Raw genomic sequence first — 273 nt, forward strand, 5'->3', positions numbered from 1 at the left:
AGCGTGTCCGAAGAATTGGTGAAGAAACTTAACCTTGAAATTGCTGAAGGTGAGATGATGCGAGTCGACCTTGGTTAAAACCAGTTCGTACTTCATCCACGCCGAACCGTAGAGATGAAGCTACAAGTACTAGGTTTCCCATTAACATCGGGAACCTTTCAGGTGATGGCCATCCCGGAGAATAAGGATGTTGTCTTAGGCATGATGTGGCTTCCTGAGCAAAACCCGGATATCGACTGGACTACAGGGTTAGTTACTCCTCGTGTCGAGTTG

This window comes from Plasmopara halstedii (assembly GCF_900000015.1).
Source record: "Plasmopara halstedii genome assembly, contig: Scaffold_430, whole genome shotgun sequence".
Taxonomy (NCBI): domain Eukaryota; phylum Oomycota; class Peronosporomycetes; order Peronosporales; family Peronosporaceae; genus Plasmopara; species Plasmopara halstedii.